The following is a 17929-nucleotide window of genomic DNA, read 5'->3' on the forward strand; positions in this document are numbered from 1 at the left end:
AGAGATCATAAACTAGACTTGACAGTGGACTCACTTTGGCTTGACAGTGGACCCATTTATTTCTCACCAGGCCATGAAATACCAGAGACAAAAGGCTGGGAATTTCCTTTCTGAGGGCTCTCTGGGGGCAGAATGCTGGCATTAGTGTATGAGCTTGTCCTCGCAGATTCTTGTACAGCCCACATAGGCTGATACCTATTTTCAATCTGTACAAATGAAGTATTGTATTGCTGAGGTATTTGCCAAGGTGACTTGAGGTGACATCATAATTAGCTCATCCAATTATCACCCTTCCTCTCCAGTTAATTTAACTGCTGCAATTCTATTGGTTTAAATAAGCCAGTGGAGTGACAAAGAATGTACATATGTGTCAAGAGTTGTTATCAGTTCTATTATGTGATCATCTGTCCACAGAGAAAAAGAACACTGGATTGGCATCATCTTTCACTGCTTTTAAAACACCTCTGGCTGGATGCCTAGCCAGTGACTCCTTCAGAGACACTTGTAATAAACTCCTGGAGTTCTATTCTGGATAACTACTTCAAATCTGTCATCCGTCACTTTGTGAAACAGAGAATGAGTGACAGAGGGAAATCATAGAGGCAGAAGAGAGTAAAGGAGAAACTGAAAACTGGGAACAGAAGGGAAGAAAAAGAGGGGACAGAGACTATCAAGAGAAAAAAGGCAACAAAGGCAGGAGCAGAGATTAGGGAGAGACCTGTGGAGGGATTGTAGGGCAGCAAATTGAAGATAAAGGCACAATGCAGAGTGGGAGAAAAATGGGTAGATAGAAAGGAGGCAGACAGTGGGAGAAAAGAAGAGAAAAACTGGGGTCTTAGACTGGAAAATTGAAGAATAAAGGTTGGGGAAGGCAAAAAGAGGATGGGTGAAGGGAGTACAGGTGAGTACCATGGTAACTTAGGGGAAACGAGAAGGAAAGAGGAAGACAAATTAGGGATTGAGATAAAAGGGAGGGGCAGAGGGTAGAACTTCAGGGTGAAAAGATACAGGGGAAGAACTGTGCTCTACCCATATGCTCATACTTGTTTTCATCTTCTGACACTGCCTCCATAGCTTCAAATATAACCCCCCTCTTTCCCATCTGCTGCACTGTAGGGGAAGGGACCTGGCAGACATGTGACTAGCTCACACTAGAGCAAGCACACTAGTGCTGCTTTGAGTGGAATCAAGATTCCATGACAGTTTGCAGCAGAGAGAAACTGGGATTCAAGAAACGCCTCCAGATCTGCATGAGAGGTGAAGGTCAGTCTCAGCTGATGCTCGTTCTGAGAAAGGTGGTTTTAGTGTGTGTATGTTTGTTTTGATTTTGCCACTTTGTGACCTGCTGGTCTTGCTGCTGTCACTGCTCAGAAGACTAAGAACTTCTCCTGCTGCGGTTGGTGATTTGAGAGGCTTGGGGAGGTCCTCTTGTTACAGACAGTCACAGAGCAGAGTGAAGGTTTTGTTTGTTTGCAAGGGACAATATATTTTGTTTTGTTTACCCCAAATGGTTGAAATGTGATAAACCTAGTTTTGAGGGTTTTTTTTTAAAGAAATCCATGTCCTTTCTCTTTGAGGTCAAGATGTCCTATCAGTGTTTTTTGTTAAGGAATTAATTTATCATGTTGGCTCATTGTTATTAATCACAGAGGATTGGTTAAAAGCAGAAAGGATTTGCTCTATAGCTGAGGCAAATATTCTAGTTCCCAAAGTAAATGGTCCAGCGGGATTGTGCATAACAACTTGCACCTCCACTTTACACTCGTTTATGGTGGCTTCTCATTCTCCCACATCCTGTCTCCTAACCTTGTACTAGCTCTCTGCATAGGGGTGAATTTAAATGTCTGTGCAAAGAATTTTACTGTAATTTAGTACACCTAGAGGTCATATCCTTTCTTTGATCTGTAGGTAGAATCCCCTAATATAGCTTAGGAGGTCTGAGATGCAGAATTCACCTTTCTGAGGCTTTATTTAGGAATAGATTCTGATTTCACACACAACTCTACTTGTAACTTCTAGCAGCGGTTTCTCTTCTAATTTCTTTCCTTTCTTCTCTCAGAAAACATGTAGTCATCTGCTGGCAGCTCCTTGATTAAGAAGATTGCGGGGGCCTGATAATGGTCTTCAAATATGTAAAGGGCTGTTATAGTTTTCCATGTCCAATGAAGAGGGACAAGAAGTAATTGGCTTAATCTGCAGCCAGGGAGATTTAGGTTAGATATCAGGAAAAGTTTTCTAACTGTAAGGGTAGTTCTGGGATAGGCTTCCACAAGAGGCTGTGATATCTTCATCACTGGAGGTTTTAAAAACCAGGTTAGATGAGCACCTTCCAGGAATGGCATAGGAATACTTGGTCCTGCCTCAGCACAAGCAGCTAGACTAGATAACCTCTTGAGGACCCTTCCAGCCTTCATTTCTATAAATATCATTGTAACAGGCTGGCAATGTCTACAGAAAACACCCTACCCTGTTAGCTAGTATTTCCCTTGCTGGGAAAAGGCTAAGTGTGCTCTGCTGAATCACAACAGCAGTTGTCTCATTACATCACCTAGATGTGAGCAAAAATTAAGTGAGAGGGGAGGATGAATGGGGCTGGAGTGCAGCTCTTCTACCTTTATTTAAAGCAGAGCGAGAGAACTTTTTCTTCTCTTCTTGGCTTAAGTAAGCATCACTTCCCCCTAACTTCTCCATTTATGCTGGCCTGGTGAGTGCTTCCCATTCCTGTTGCAATTTGTTTTAACCACATAAGTAGGGAAGTTGGGAGTGAGTCTCTGGACAAAAGGGACTGGGTGCAGGCTAGGCAGACTGGAAGTAGGAACCCTAGGAGCAGCCAAGCCTGGAAGAAAGGCCTTAGCTGAACTTTGTTTATTTCAGTGTTACTAAAACCACGCTCCAGGAAGGGAAAAAATATTTATTCTATAGTGTATGGACTTTGGGAGTAGGTTGAAAAAGCACCTGCTTACAATGGTATTGTGACAATTCTATTAAACTGAAAACAACCCTCATGTAATCTACCCCTTTTATAGTTAAGAATGGGAATAATTTGTGGTGTTTTTGAGAAGGATATTCATTTCCCCATAACAATTTTAAACATATACTGAGGGCAGCGCAAAGCCCTTAGTTTTGAAACATTTAACATTTTAAAACCAAAATCTTCTACATCTTGCTTAATTAGGGCTTTATTGAAGTTTATTTTAATCTTTTCATCTACATCTGTTGTCTGTTGACTAGACTGAAAAACATCTTGTGGGTTTTCACATATTCTCTTCAATTTGACCATTTGGTGAAATACTTCCTGTTCTCAGGAACTGTGTTTATTAATACAAAAACTCATTTCTTTTTGGAGAGAAAAAGTGTTTGGGCAACAAATAAGTTGAAAATTGATATATGTATCCTCAAGTAACTGGCACCTGGAATTTAGCACCAGGTACATGAACTAAGTATAAAACAATGTAAATCTTTGTCCCATGTCAAACTCTAGAGATGGTTTCAATCCAGTGTAGCAATTGGATAATACTGTGGATACTGCTCAAACATTATCTTTGCTTATTTATTGGTATTGCCTGCTTCTGGATTGGCATTGATCTTCCACTTTGTTCATGTGGCTAGTGTGTTTGTTTACAGTTGATATAGAAAATAAAAAATATCACCACATAAAATATTAAACTTCAGTGAGCTAAGGACATCTTTGTATCTTTGTTGTCAAACTGTACTGCAACTCATAGAACAAAGAACCCTCTTTTCTGTGCTCATTTCTTTGCCAGCACATTTGTGTGCTTTCTGGGAGGGATCAGGAAGTTAAGCAAAGAGAGACTGCCCAATGAGACAAGTTTAGATAGCACTGGTTTATCCCAAGGGAGGATCTCTTTTGTCTTAGGTAGAGTTGATACCTTTGGACCACAAAGGTCTTAGTTTGAATCTCAGTAGCAGTTAATGTCCAGGAACTACACACCTTGAGTTTAAACACTAAATGTGGAGAATTTACTAAATCATTAAATCTTCTGTAGTCCCCGGCTATCAACTGCCAGACACTACAGGACCTTGAAAAAAACAACAAGGAGTCCAGTGGCACTTTAAAGAATAATAGATTTATTTGGGCATAAGCTTTTGTGGGTAAATGCCCAAATAAATCTGTTAGTCTTTAAGGTGCCACTGGACTCCTTTTTGTTTTTGTGGATACAGACTAACACGGCTACCCCCTGATACAGGACCTCGCAGATTCAAGTGCAAGTGATATCACAAATATTCCCTGCTGGTCCACAATATAATATTTTTATTCTAACAATATATTTCCAGAAATATCAGAGCTGTTATTTTTATCTTTCTTTTTTTTGATAGTCTTGAAACTAGCAAAACCGTGTGACCTGCAGCGAGATTCCTTAAAGTTGAATTTCTGCTGTCTTTTTTCCAGATGTAACTCAACAAAATCAACAGAGCATCCAAGGAATTTGTATAGCTTTAGTCCCCTTTCTGCAGAAAGGATGCACTGTAGTATCATTTTTGCAGACACAGGGTACAATATAAGGCAGATTAACAAGGGTTGTGGGCCAAGTTTTATGAAAGGACTTCTATTTCTTTAATAAAAAACACTTGTCTGTGCACAGTTTGTACATCTGTGTGCAAGTCTACTTTCAGAGCTCAGGCTCAAACCATTCTCCAACATTTTATATGATTTGGCAAGACTTAAACTGGAGCTTTCATCACTGCATGCACTATATGTTTATTCCTCCTACCTCATCCTGAAATTGACATTTTCTCTGGAACTTTCAGATTCATCTCTCTTGTTACCACAGCCCCTCAGTACTCTTGGAATTTTCTGTGTTTTGTGTTGGTTTCATTTATAATCAGTCACAGATCTCAAGAGTTATTGGATTCCACTTCATAAGTTCTGCTGAAAAAACACTAATGATTGGTTTAACTAGATCATTAGAGGATGGCAAGCTAATGATCAGAAGTTATCATTTGCTTTCCTACATAAAACCTGAAACTCGGCTGTGTGTGTTGAGCTGGTATATAGCTGAGCAGATGCATATGTCCTTTTCACAGGTTTGAGGTAAAGTTTTTGGTGTTACCCCACACAACATAGGCACCAATTCAGCAAAGCTCCTAAAAACATGCTTAACTTTAAGCAAGTGCTTACATCCCACTGACCTGTACTTGTACAAAGGAGAGCTACCTGGATGATTAGGGGAATGAAGAACCTATTTTGTAAAAAGGGACTAAAAGAACTTAGCTTGTTTAGCCTAGCAAAGCTAAGGCTGAGCAGGGATATGATTGCTGTCTTAGCTAAACGACAATGTTGGCACAAAATAAAAGGATATAAATTGGCCATATGTAAATTTAGGCATGAAGTTAGAACAAGGTTTCTAACCATCAGAGGAGTGATGCTCTGAAACAGTCTTCTAATAGGCATCATGGGGCAAGAAACGTAACTGGTTTTAAGAGGGAGCTTGATAAGTTTATGAAAGGAATTATATAACATGTTACCTGTGATAGCAGGGAACTGCACTTGATGACCTAGGAGATACCTTCCAGCCCTTCCATCCTAGGAGATACCTTCCATCCGATGAAGTGAGCTGTAGCTCACGAAAGCTTATGCTCAAATAAATTGGTTAGTCTCTAAGGTGCCACAAGTACTCCTTTTCTTTTTGCGAATACAGACTAACACGGCTGTTACTCTGAAACCTTCCAGCCCTGTGTTCTTAAGGAAATCTGTTAAGTAGTTTGTGTTAATTCATTTAAAATGATCCCTTTAAGAATCTCAGCTAGGGTTTTGTTTATATACTCAAAAATTGGAAGAGAACTGAATCTTGAATAGAAGTGGTGCAATGGGAAACTTTGTATTTTTTTATGACTGCTGGTAATATTTGCCGTGAAAGTGACTAAGAAACTCTTTCAAATGACCATTTCATATTATATTCCATGGGACTAAGGCTACAGATTGACCTCAGTTAAAACAGCTCTCTCAAAATAGCCATCATCTCCCTTTCTCAATGGAACTGAAGCCATAGGCTGCCTTCATTCAGCTGCTCCTCACAGCATTCCTCTCTGCCTCCTGACAACAGGGGGAGGTAGTATCTTCCCTGAGAGCTGTTTGGTTTCACTCCTATTGGGAACAATGGGAAGAAGTGGCCATATTTTCAGTATTCTTTAGTCGACTTCAGTCTTTGTTCGCTTTTTAGAAACCAGTTGCAGATTGAGCAAAGGTTTTCACTGATGCCTCAGTGATGCCCAAGACTTTTATCTGAGTGGTTACAGTTAATTTAGAATCCGGCAATGTGTATGAGTAGCTTTAATTATTCCTTCCAATGTGCTTGCTTTTTTCATCATATTTTTGTTAGCATTTCAGCCACATTTATTTCCCATTGTGCTGCCCATTGACCCAGCTTTGTTAAGGCTACCTGAAGTTACAGTCTCCACTAACCTACATGATTTTTTTGTCATCTGCAAAACTTGCCACATCACTGCTCACCCTCTCACCTGAGCATTTTAACAAAATCAAACACCTTTTTTCTATATGGAAAATTGACTATTTCCACTCTTTTTTCTATCTCAACGGGGTTTATTGAAGCAGTAACTTGAAAAAATTACTTCTTGAGTTTTGTCACTGCACTTGCTGAATTTCCAGAGATGTCAATGGGAGTTAAACCCTAGAATTTGCCTTTTGTTTGAGAACACTTCGGAGGTCAGATGCTAAAAGTGTCAAAAAAGACATGTAATATCAGTTGAGATATATAACGTGATATTTTCTAATGGATTTTAGATGAGAATCAGAAAGCAAAGTTTTCAAGAGTGTTCCAATAACAAATTCCTTTGGGGTCATCCAAGCATGGAGAGTCGAGGATGGCTTGACACTGGAAGTACAGTATGACTCTGAGCAGGTCCCTTCCTGTGACTTGCTTCCCTCAAACTGGCTTAGAGGAAAAGAAACAAATGAAGCCACCAAGACAGTGGAGGATTGCCTGTTTTTCTATATTTAATCTAGTACAATATGACTAACTTCTATGAGACAGAGATGTACTGTACTGGCTGACCTTTTCCATTTCCTATGGCTCATACAGTTTGTGAAAGGGATGGACTCTCCATTTTGAGCTTCAAAATTTGGAAAATACATGGCAACACATCAAATGCCCCTTTAATTTAGGAAATGAATGTCCGTGAAAATAAACAGCACTTCCTGCTGTATATCCCGTATTACAGTGAAGTGGAGCAGTCTGAAACACACCAAATGCAGTGATACTCTATAGTTACTGACACTTAACTGTGCAGATTTTTGCAGGTATGCATTTCCTTGCATTGTGTCTGCACTGTCTGATTTCCAGATAAATCATATGTTTTTTTTGCAATAACTGTAAAGACAATATGCAAACCCACATTCTCTGAGACACTATCATCTAGTCAGAGTGCAGAGAATTTCAGAATCATGTTATGGTTATTTTTGAATAATTATAATGTAAGTATGAAAATCTCTCTCCTATAAACCTTCTGTTTTAATTGGCTTCTGTGCTCAGAATGATCAAGATTTTTGCCAAAAAACAAGATGCTGACCGAGCTTCCCATTTTTTTCCACAGAAAAACGTCAATATTTACATAAAGATGACCAAAAAAAGCCATTAGGAAGAGAGAAAAGGGGCTGTGAAACTGAAGAAAGGTAAAGTTTAAAAAACAATTGTTAAGAGAAAAAGGAAAAAAATCTGTCCTTCTTCACCCTCCACCTCTCTTTCATCCTTCTAGGTCAGCAGGGCTCTTGCCCTGACTCCTCTTTCCTTCCCCATCCCAATTATTCAGGTCACTTAACACTTTCCATTATAAGACCCTGTTTTCAGTTGCTTATAGCTTTGCCAAACTTTAACTGTTTGAGTTGAAAATTTTCATGCCGAATATGTGCAGGCAACTTTTATTCTGGCATTTCCTAACGTATGAGTGTTTGACTTTGTAACCGTAATAATGCTCTTTTACCATAGTTTGTGTGTGTGTAATATTCTCTAATATGTATAAGTGTTTACATTGTTTTGGGGTTTTTTTACATTGGAATAATCCACCTTCTCTGTGCCACCCTTCCTCCCAGTTCAGTTATGAAACCTATTACAAACATATAATACAGTTACTCTGGGATAGAATTATTCCAGAAAAAATGCCCTTTAGATTTAAACAATCCATGCTATAATAATGGAGCCAAACAGAAATCATTCAAATGGGTTATGCCCCAGTTATCTTTATCCAGATCTTTAAGGAATCATCAGTGGTGGCATTTTCTGTATTACATCAGTAAAAAGGTGCTAACATGCTGCTAAAAAAAGGACAAGACAAAAAACGTTGACATTTAAATCTCATGAAGAGGTCATTAGTCTGATACAATACACTCCTTGGTTATTGCTTTTACTCTTGGAAAATACAAGTTGGGATCTGTAGTCTTACAATGCTATAAACATACCTGTAATTTAACGGGGATTTTAAAGAGAAGTTTTATGTGGCTTGCAATTTTTTTTAATAGCATCATGGTTGTAGCTGAAGTGAGTGATGAGAACTCAGAATCACTCACTTTGTGTGGTAGTAGTGTCACAGTCTTATGTCCGTGTACATCTCACCTGCACATAAAATGGATTTATGCTATTAGCCACATTAGACGTGGGTCTAAAAAAACCAATCAGGTAATAACTGTCAATCAGCAGCACATCTGTATTGATGAAAATACAGCTGGTCTTATTTATTTTTAAAGAACCCTTTTGATTATAGGGAAGTGTACACACTAAATGAAAACAATCTGACTTGCAATTCTATTGGATTTGGATATAATTCACATTTTATCAGTCATGACCTAACTAGGAAACCTGCCACATTTTCCTGGAATGAGACCACACACCCATTTTAAATTGGAACATTAAGGTTTATTTGACTAAAATAGGCAAAGAAGGCACATGGATCCAAAAAAAAATTCTTCAGACAGACTGTTAGTACCCTACAAATAATTTATTCATGTAGATGTGCTTCAGCCACAGAGTTCCGATCATCATCTCACCTTCATAGTCCAGCGGTTCACAGGTTGATTCCAGGGTTTTGATTTAGATCCATTTCTAGTTATAACATACAGTTGTTATTTAAAAGATTGTCTGTCTCTTTGTGTTCCTTATTGGTGCCCATCGCTACAGCATATGAGCCACAATTCTTACCAAATTTTATCTGTCCAGTGTTTCTATTGTGAGGATATGAAAGCTATATGCATTCCTGCCAAACATTCCAGTGCATGTTTGTTTACGTGACATCTTTGTTGGGAAGAAAAAGTTCTGAGAGAAAAATTCTTCGGTGTGCTCGGCAATGAAAGGCTTAGATCTGTGACACAGTTCTAGTGAGCACTGTGAATTAGAAATTCTTATTAACGTCAGTGGACTTTTCCACACATGCAGAAAACAGAGAAGAGTAGAATTTTGCATGTGTTTTGTATCCTTGCATGGCTAAGTATCTCTGGATCGATTCATGTAGTCCCTACAAAACAAAACTCCCATCAGTTTCAGTGGAAATTTTGCTGGGTAGACTGTAGGAGAAGACACTATATCCAACTGCAGCCACTACGTTCTTTGCCTTTTGAGATTATGGCAAAGGGACGATAGAAGAGCCGTGGTTTTCAGATTACAAAATGGTCATCTATGCTTCTAATGTTAGGAAGTGGTTGAGTCTTGGAGAACCTGGAACAAAATTAATACTGAATTTGAATACAAGCAGAGAAACAAACCAACAAAAATCAGTCTCGGGGAATAATTTACATTTATAAAACAACTTTCCTCACAAACTTCCTTCAGCACATTACTATGGCCCTGATCCTACAAAGAGATTCTCAAGCACAAACCATTCCTTCTGCATGATGTTCTACTGATGACATCAACGAAAATAATAGAATGTTACGTGGATGAAAGCATCAGGAATTGGGGCTCCTTTTGCAGAATTAGTATCTGCCTGCAGACTGCTCCATTGGATGACAACCGACCAGTACAAAGCAATGCTATACAACAGTGAGGCTATGGGGAATATTAACAGCACAAGATAAAACGGGAGAAATTGCTAATTTTAAAATGCCAAGGAAACATCAAAGTCAGCACAGAAGAAACAGGTCCTCTATTATTTTAAAAGTTGCATCTAAAATACCCACATATGAAAGGCTGCATAGAACCCCATATTTCCACCGTGAAAGGGTCAGAGAATTGGATCAGTCTTGCTGGGATCTGAACCAAGGTTCCCTGAATTCTAGCTGACCCTTGTGATTTGACGGGATAGCAGGGTTATTTGATGACAATATAAAGAGGTTACTAAATCAGGCCAGATTTTGAAAAGTGGATCACAAGAGATCAAGCCATAAGGATGTAGAGGATGTGTTTTGTTTATACAAAACCCTCAAACATTTATATAGGAAAATGAACATTTGTTCATGCAAATCTGTTTGTGGATGCTTTAGATGTACATGGTTTTTGTAAGCACAATCCTATGTATCCTTTATCTTCCAATAATAAGAACTAAATAAATAAATAGACAATGTTATGAATATGAGATTATGGCAGACACTCTTTTTTTTTTTACATGATAACAATTTTAACAATGGGCATCACTATTTTGATTTTCCCATTGACATTCTTTGAATAGTATCCTTCTCTTAATGTGCGGTTATTTATTACTCCTTTGTCTGGCAAAAGGTTTTATTACTTTCCCAGAATTGTTTTATTTTAATTCTAACCAAATCATTTCTTCCATGAGCATTGCCTTTTGTCTGCAAACATTTTATATCTATTGTAGTTTGCAATATGACATGAAAAACACATTAGCTGTGTTTTGTTAATTTCATACCCTCCCTCACCGCATACTTTCTGCAACAGATTAGGAATTTGTATGTGGTGGATTCTGTCTTTCCCAGTTTGTCTCCCCTTGGCTGACCTTTCAGAAACTTCTTGACTATGTTTTTAGGTAAGAGAAGTCAAAAGTATACCTTTGAGAGTAATGAAGCAGTAGTTAGTCACAAATGTGACTGTTTAGAAAGAAAGGAAGTGAAAATAACAGTCTGGTTTTATCTGAGACAGTTAGAATCATCCTCTAATTGTTTGTTTTTGATTATGTAGGCAAGCATATCAAAGATAGTAGTCAAATATTTCTGATTAGTTTCATCTAGTGAATTAAAGCACTTTGCATGCCAAACAATGAGCCCTCATGGCAGCTGTATTTTATAATACGCCTTTTTATGATCAGTGTTATGAGCACATATTGCTCTTCAGCGTTAAAGTTAAATAGCTTGCGGAAAAAAGCACCTCTGCAGCTATGTGAGATGCCTAGCAATAAATATATAAGAACAAATTCTAACTGTTATGCAACCAAAGAAAGGTTTAGGATTTCTGAGCTATTGACAACGAATAGGCTTGTCCATTTCCCTATCACAACGGCTGAAGAACATAGAGTAATTATATTTCTGTGAAAGATTCACAAAGTGTTTGGTTTCAAAATAGATTCATAGACTCTAAGGCCAGAAAGAACTACTATAATCATCTAGTCTGACCACCTCTGTACATAGGCAGTAGAATTTTTCCCAGAATCTGTGCAAATATATTATCTTCAGATAAATGCAACCTGGTAAGTTTCAATGTAATTTTAGTGTTCAGAGCTACAATCAAACCTACACGACTAAGCTCTTAATTTTTCACTTCTTTCCCAGACAACACCCTCAGGGAACTCAAACCCATTCAATTCAAATTAGACTTGCTTGCCTGAGTCAAGGCTTGAATTATGAGTTGTGTTGCTTGGATACATAAGCCAGATGGTATAGCTGTATTCCCTAACTGGATGATTGTAACCCTTAAAAATCAGGTTTCAAATGTAAATACTCAAGTTTATAAATTCAGAATCCATGTTTTCTGAACACTTGCTCAAATTCCCTTTAAATCCTCTTTTTCTTCAAATACTCCTACCAGTAAAGAGGTTTGTGATAATATCTGTAGAAAGTGATCACCAGCAGGGTGAGAACACAATCTACACAAAGTGGTTTTAAAGATTTAATGAGTAGTCACAAAATGTTGTACTGGTGGGAACTGTCTGCAGTAGTGGTGGTACACTAGATGCAGGCATGAGCTGATATCAGAATTGTGCTTCACTTTTTATTAGAGAAACATAATATCAGCAAAAAGACATAGCTATTTTAAACACCAGATTATATTGCAACCAAATCTCTTGTCCTCAGAGAGTGGAGAAGTCCTTGCCCAAACTGATCTTTCTTTAAGACTGTCTGTTAGTCACTACTGAAACTCCTACTGCAAAATCACACTGTTATAGGAATCTTTCCCAGCATGTGTTTCTCGTAGCTAGCCCTTTAAATTTGTCAGAGACAAGTAGTTCCAGCCCTAATTGGCCATTTGAAAGTCAAATGCTGCATCTCTCCCTTCTAGCTGGGAAGTATTCCTATAATATTTCCCTTTTCTTTTATCATTGAGGTGATAATGCATCCTCAAAGGAACATGTGCCCACTGAGAACTGGACAGTGACCTCTGAACTCTACGTTCTACAGAGACCAACAAACTGTTCTCATAAAGTATCAACATTTTTTTTGGTACAAAATTAGTGTACATTTGAACCATTAACATAACGGTAACAAGCTCTACATCCTATCACCAATCTCCTGAACTGGCCATTTAACATCAAATTTGTATAGCTTAAATATACTCAGTTTGTCTTATTATTATTATTTATAATGTGGAAATGATTTAATTTCCAGTCAGAAGGCTTCTATGGCAAATTTCATTGTAGAGCACATTTTTATGACCAGTATACAAGCTTCCCACTACCCACATTAGAATTTTACATGCCATGTCATTACTACAGTGCATTGTCTGTGAACAATTCTGCTAGATGTTTTGTCCCTTTGCTGACTGGCTGAGGTTGAGTTTCTAGTAAACATACCAGAAAAGTAAAGGAAGGTTATTTGAGACAAATGCAGTCTGATTTACCTGAAAAGATTTTCTCTTCTGCAGTAGATAGCACATCTAATATGGAATGACATGACTGCTGAGTCATTCAGCTGATATATCAGCTCAGTACAGGCTCTTATTGATGCAGTAACACTGCTTCTGCTTAGAATGATCTTTTTGGATACCTCAAGAATTTAACACAGTTGTAAGCTGCATTTTTTACATTCCGTGTATAGCACAGAACTGTTCTGATTCACAATGTGCTTTACACATTAGCTTTTTGGCCACAGACACAAGCTCACTATTGCATTCTTTTGAACTGAATAGATGCTTTTACTCAGGTACATTTTAAATGTGCCCTTATCTAATTCATTAAGGTTACTTGTACCCAGCCAAAAATACTGCACTTAATAGTAAGAGGTGATTTTATTTCACCTTGAACAGCATTTCTCTTTATTGAATTTCTTCTCTCATTAGTATAGAGCTGAAGGAAACAGGAGTTGTGGGCATTAAATTCCCTTCTCACCATGAATGCTTACATATACTCACTTTCTCTAGGTCTCTCCTTGATATGGCTGCATAGATCACTGAAATATGGTCAGGTCAGGACATTAGGCCTTCCAGTAGTAAAACATACCCATTTGTGGCTAATTCTGGAATGTTTTGTACATTTTAATTATTAATCATATCTGCTATATTCCATCTTTCATCAAGACCGATCTTAATGTGACTTACAGGCTGTTTACACAAATCTAACTTTACTACCCATTCCAGCGCAGCTACCTCTGGTGTGGAACACAGCAAGCATTCTGCTCCATTAATACTACTGATTTTTAAAAAGGGAGGAGACTGACTTCCCTAACTGAAATTGCAGGAGAAATTTAGATAGATTGTAATTTAGCCATGACCAGGGTTAATAATAATCCTGCCCTTGAGCAAAGTGCCATGGGCTCCTTAAGTATAATTGGCCAGGTGCATGGTTTCATGTGTCCTTAGAAATGGGGCAACTCCAGCAATGCGGCTTCCTGCTACCGCAATACATCAGTTCAGTAGTACCTTAAAGGAAAGAGTGCCGCTCACTGAGTCAACAGTATTTCTTCCTGTAGCATCGTGGTTTTCTTGGGAAATCTTTCTTCTAAGTGTTCACTAGATCTGCCACTGCTTAGTTTGAGATGTGATGAGATCACAGCTTCAGGTGATATGGCCGCAGGCAATATAGTATATTGCATGTATTTATGGGAATCCAGAGTAATTCAGCTGTGGTGCTTCCATAAATAATACATCATCTTGGCCACGGATATGGAGTCACTCAGTTGATAAGTAGCAGTGTTGACAGTTGAGTATCTATCTAGCCTACCTACATTAGAATACTGAAATAGAGAAGTGCTGTATACTGTTAGGTAATTGAATCATTGGGAGGGGGAAAGGTACATATATAACTACTACAAATATGTTTACTAAAGATACGATCCTCTCGTATTTATCCACCGATCCATCAGCTATTTATACAGACTGTTCTACCACTTTGTTATGTTAGTATATGTGTAATGGTGTGGTTACCCGCTCCGGCCCTGACAGGGCTGAGGCCAGCCCTGGGAGAGGGCTGGGGCTGTGGGGAAAAGCCGCAGCTGTGGCCAGCTCAATCAGGCCCAGCTGGCCCCTATAAGAGGCTGTGAGCCTAGGGTGACCAGATGAAACGAAGACAATATCGGGGACACATGGAGGAAGCAAAAAAAAAAAAAAAAAAAAGCGGCTGGAGTTGACGAAGCAAAAAAACCCAAAAAAACTCCAGAGCGGCCAAAGCTGCAATAACGGGACAATATCGGGACCATGCATCAGTCGGGACACAGGACAAAGACCTACAAATCGGGACAGTCCCGATTTTATTGGGATGTCTGGTCACCCTGTGTGAGCCAGGAACCCAGTCAGTCTCCCTCTGCCTGTAGAGGGAGAAGGGCCTGGCTGCAAGGTGCTGAGCAGGACACCTAGATTGGAGCAGGCTGGGGAAGGGCCAGAGGAGCTGGGAGCTCCGGCCTGGAAAGCCTCAGGCTGCAGGCCTGACTACAGGCCAAATAGGTGCAGAGTTGCAGAGGGACAGCCCATGGGTAGGCAGAGGCAGCAGGTCCAAAACCCCCTTGCCTGTGATGAGTGGCATATACACTGCAGTCTGCCTCCAATACAAGGGGCTAAGTGGGGGCTAGTAGCCCAGACTGAGGCCAGGTGGGGTTAGAGGGTGGGAGTTCCCCTGGGTGGGGAGACCCAGAACCTGAGAGTGTGGAGGTAGTGCCAGGGGGGCAGCACCCCAGAGAAAGGGGCACCGGGTCCTGGGAGGGACACGGGGGCCGGCGGTAAGGCAGATCACCGACCTGCAGAGGGTGCTCCGGTGGCTGGACGAGCTAATTCCTGACGATTACCAGCAGAAGGTGCTGCTGCGTGAATCCGAACCATTTACGGTATGCAATCAGTACATAGCTGAAAGAACAACATTAATTGGTTACCTTGTTTATGTTATGTAGTTAAGTCTGGCTAACAAAGCAGCCTTTTCTAATCAATGTTTGCCTAAGGCAGAAATGGTAGGTATAACACAAACTGTTCTCTCTTTGAGTAAATGACTGAATTTTACCAGTCAGAGGTCCTCTAATTATAGGAGCCCAACAAATATTCTGTGATGGGTCTACAGAAATAAATTAGTCTGAGAGATGAGCATTGGGGAGTGTCACAGGGAAAGTAGGGAAAAGAGTCAATTTATGAGAGGATCTTTATTGGTAAGATTCCCCTTTCCCTAGGATGTTAACTAATCCTAAAAAGGGCCTCTCCAGTTTAAATACTCAGGCAAATCATTGAAGTCTCATGCATACTGTAACTGGATTTATAACATCCATACTGTATACCCAATGATTTCTGCGCAGTTTCATTAAGCTGCATCATTAAATACATTGTGCTAGTGAGAGGATTATGCATTAAAAGAATGAATTTTATCTGTGTTAGTTTGGGGAAAGTATGTATATATGTATGAAAATAGTCAAATTGACAGAAATGAAATCAGAACTGTTTTTTTTTTAAAAAACATATTCCCATGGTGAGGTCAATCATTTATTCTGTTAGTTTCTTGCAAAAAAACATATGATTGGTATTTCCATTTGTTCTTGTTTATGACTTTAAAGGGTATATTCTCAACTCAGTGCTTAGAGTTTCAGAGCCAAATTTTAAAATGTATTTAGGCATCTAATTTGTATTTAAATCAGTGGGAGTTAGGTCCAGATTTTTAAAGATATTTAGATGGCTGAGTTCCTAACCCTCCCCAGATACTATTAACATCACCATGGGGCATTCCACTAATCCCTCAACCATCAGGTTAAAAAAAAATACTCCCCTAGGTTCCAGTCTGTATTCTGTAATTCACTGAACAGTGTTTGGTCTGAGAGTGGAAGCAATACAGAGCGTCTGACATGCACAGTGCAGCAGCCTACTATCTTCTCCCACAAATAAATTATTCCCTGTGCTCTGATCCCTCCACAAGTTCCCAATCCTCTTCCATTGCCAGTTCATGCTCTTGGACCTGGGCTTCAAAGGCAACAACAAGTCAAACTCAGCTATATCATTGGCTGCATCTCTGTCTGTGACACAACAAGGTAGGAGCATGCCTCTGATGCAATGCACTTTACGAAGCTCACAACAAAGTGTATAGAAGTGTAAGTAAATCATCCTCAATCAAGGGGATTCAGTTCTGGAACAATTTTCCAGAGGAGATGAGTCTAATCCAGAATCTGACCATTTTCACAGAACTCTGCAAGACCCACCTGTCATGGCTACAGGATGAACTATACCTTAGACCCCTTCAGTCCTCCTGGAGTGCACCTGGCATGTACGTCAATACTTGGCTTCCTACACCTTGCTCTTGGTGAAACAACGTGGTCCTACAAGTTTGGGACAGGATCTCTGGGCTGTAGCCCCCCTGGTTCCCAGCCATATTAACAGTACAGACTCAACTTGGTTTTGACACCAGTAATAGTTTCCCTTTAGGACCCTGTGGCTGTATATGTTAAGCAGGCCCCAGAAACAGTGTTTTCAAAACAAAGCATTTTTTCATAAGGAGCAGATGGTAACAACAATAAAAGGCCTCCACACATAGGTAATACTTACACCTTCGTAAGTTCCCTCAACCCCACTAACACCACCTTTGGCAAGGAGAAGCAGACTGCCCCTATTCACTGACACCCTGGACAGCCTCTCTGAGCTCACCCGCCTCCCTTTTTGACGGTTTTTGTGGTTTAGGATGCTCCTTGATCCCAGAGCCTTAGGAGGTGTAATCCATTCTAGACAGGCAGTACTTCCAACAGTTTTTTTCATTGTTTCCTCTTTTCTGTGTCATTGTTCTACCTTTCTAGGGTGACCAGACGTCTCGATAAAATCGGGACTGTCACAATTTTTAGTTCTTTGTCAACTCCGCTCCAGCCATTTTTTTTTGTTTGTTTTTTTGCTTCCCCCATGTGTCCCGATATTTTGTCCCTTTCATCTGGTCACCCTTTCCTGCTTGGCTTCTTTAATGACCCATTTTGATCTAACTCCATAGCAAGTGACCTGTCATAACCAAACACAAAGAGTGATGGTTCTTGGGGTACCCAGGACTGTGAGTAACATTGTTACCCCTGCCTCTAGTGAAAGGGAGTCCTGCCTGTGGTAGCTAAAGGTTAGCTCCCCAACACCACCATCCTTTCAGCCGCTCAGGGACTCTCCTTTGGCCTATATGTAAGCGGGGGAATAGTCCCGCTATTGTGGGGAACATTCCTCGCTTCTGCACTACCCCGGTGAAGTGGGCTAGCGAAAGGATCTGAGTCCTCGCTCCCACTTCCTTTACCCAGTGGCCTCCCTGCCCTTGAGGACTCCCCTTCCACTCTCCTGTCTGGCAGAGTCCTCGTAACCCGAACAAGGCTGGGCCCAGGATTCCTGGGGCTCGATCCCCAGCCCTGCCATGGTCACCAAGGACAGGGGCT

At 39.9% G+C, this 17929-nt stretch overlaps 1 long non-coding RNA gene across 1 annotated transcript in view; it reads left to right on the top strand.

The window, feature by feature from the left end:
* The first annotated feature begins 416 nt into the window (after nt 1–416).
* Nucleotides 417–17929, top strand: part of LOC142072548 (uncharacterized) — a 29104-nt gene continuing 11591 nt past the window's right edge. Inside the window, exons 1-3 of the long non-coding RNA XR_012668977.1 lie at nt 417–901; nt 1117–1263; nt 7573–7651. This is a non-coding gene — a long non-coding RNA (uncharacterized LOC142072548). The remainder of the gene's footprint in view (nt 902–1116; nt 1264–7572; nt 7652–17929) is intronic.

Source organism: Caretta caretta, chromosome 6 (assembly GCF_965140235.1).
Source record: "Caretta caretta isolate rCarCar2 chromosome 6, rCarCar1.hap1, whole genome shotgun sequence".
Lineage (NCBI taxonomy): Eukaryota > Metazoa > Chordata > Testudines > Cheloniidae > Caretta > Caretta caretta.